Raw genomic sequence first — 2,004 nt, 5'->3', positions numbered from 1 at the left:
GTGCTTGGAAAGCCAGATGAAAGAAGCAGGGAGATAGATGATCTCATGGGAGCAAAGATGAGTGTGATGGGAGGGATTTCTATCCTTCCATATAGGAAGTAAAACTTTCCATAGATACAGACCTTCTGTCATACTTTTCATCAGCAAAGCCCAGGAGCCCAGAGGCCCTTGGGATGGCACATGGAGTGATGGGGAAAGAGAAGGAGGGCTGCAGAGGCTGGAGGAGGAGAGATAGAGGAACACAGCAACATCTGAAGCAAGTGCAGGCAGGATCTGAGCAAGCCTGCAGCAGTGAGCTGTGGGAGAGCACAGAAGGGGCTCTGAGCATTGGTACAATTTAGGAGCTGATGGAGTAAGAAGCTGTGAGTGTAAGCTATGGAAGGTCCCTGGGATGTATGTTCAAAACCAGACTCCTGGGAAGCCTATCCACAGAGCTTTACTGAATATAATTGTTTATACATTTTCACCTAATTGGGGTTAATCTGCTTTCTACTTTGGCTAATCAGCTGGTCCAGAGGTTGGAGGGGGATGTTTTGCCCTCCTCCTGTTTTCAAGGCCATGGAGTCAGGGGCAAGTGAGCACTGGGGAGGGGCTCAGAGCTGCCTGCTGTCAAGTCTGGCAGAAAAGTGCTTTATCCCTTGAGGAATGGTGCTGGGGAGTAGGTCCCCAGGAGGCACTAGTGCCTTTCTTCTTGCTAATTGGCAGATCTTGTGCAAACGAAGGATTACTGGGGAAATAAACACCTCAGCAAGAGCCTAGCACTGAGCAAGGTAATTGCTCCGTAGAGGTCTGCTGAGGCTCCCACATCCTGGTCCTATGCCCTGCCCTCATGCTTCTGCCTCAGGCCCCCACCTCCAGCAAAGGATATGCAGGAGTCTGGCACAGATGTCTGGTGTCCATCCACTCATGCACTGATGCTATTTCAGGTTCCTTTGCTGGCTCATGGGCATCTCATGCAAGATCTTCCATGACACTTTAGGCTAAAGGAGATGGTGCTGCCATCATAAGCACATCCTGCCCTTTGAGGGTGGGAAAAAAGTCAGGGTGAGCTCAGCCCTGTGACAAAACTCACTGCTAAAGGGAAGCTGCTGTAAATGCTGTCCCTAATTACCACTATTACTTAGCTTGGGAATATTGACCAGCATCTGGAGACAATATAAAACATCCTCCATTTCCTTCTGTCCCAACCTGGCCCTGGTTACTTGCTCCCTTCCCCAAGCACTGGAGCCCCATTTGCCCCAGTCACAGCTCCCTCAGTCCCTTACCCAGGCAAGGATGTCACAGTCACAGTGGGGTGAAGCTTTCCTTTAATATTAGTCAGTGCTTGTCCAGACTTGGCTTCAGTGTAGTTTTCTTTTGGAAGATGGTATCTAAACTGGTGAGTCACAGCAGGAAGCGCAAGAAATGCTCCTGGACTGGTGTGAGATGTCCAGGTGAGGTTTAACTCCTGAGCAGCAACTGTAGCCAAAAAGCATTCCTGCAAGATGCAGTTGGATCTGGCTGGAAAGGAGCCTCAGCTACAGAACAGCACAAGGACAGCCCAGCAAGGAGCCCTGCGAGCCCACAGGGCAGGGGTTGAGCTCTGGCCTAGATGTTGTGAGCAGGCAGCTGAACCTTCAGAGGTCCCTCCTCACCACATCTTTTAGTCTTAGTGAGAAGCCCACTGCTAAGGCTGTTCAAAGCTGAAATGCCAGGGAGAAGGAAGAGTAACAGGACCTTTTTTTTTTTGCCTGCATCAGACAAGCAACGCTGATTTTGCAACTTCATTGCAGTGGGTCTCAGGCACTGACCAACATTTAAGGAAGTGTTAACACCCCAGTCAAGGAAGTGTCATGCCTGGGTGGACTGAGTGTCATTTCTGCATCACTTCTCAGTCATCATCAGATCCCGTAACATTCATCCCACTTTTTTTCTTCCTCCCTTAGTGCAACTCATGATCTCCCCTTGGCCCCTGGGATCACCTCACACCCAGATGCATCAATTCAACTGTTAGCACGGGCAGAC

This window comes from Aphelocoma coerulescens, chromosome 1, assembly GCF_041296385.1.
Source record: "Aphelocoma coerulescens isolate FSJ_1873_10779 chromosome 1, UR_Acoe_1.0, whole genome shotgun sequence".
NCBI classification, from domain to species: domain Eukaryota; kingdom Metazoa; phylum Chordata; class Aves; order Passeriformes; family Corvidae; genus Aphelocoma; species Aphelocoma coerulescens.
This window is presented reverse-complemented; position numbering follows the sequence as displayed.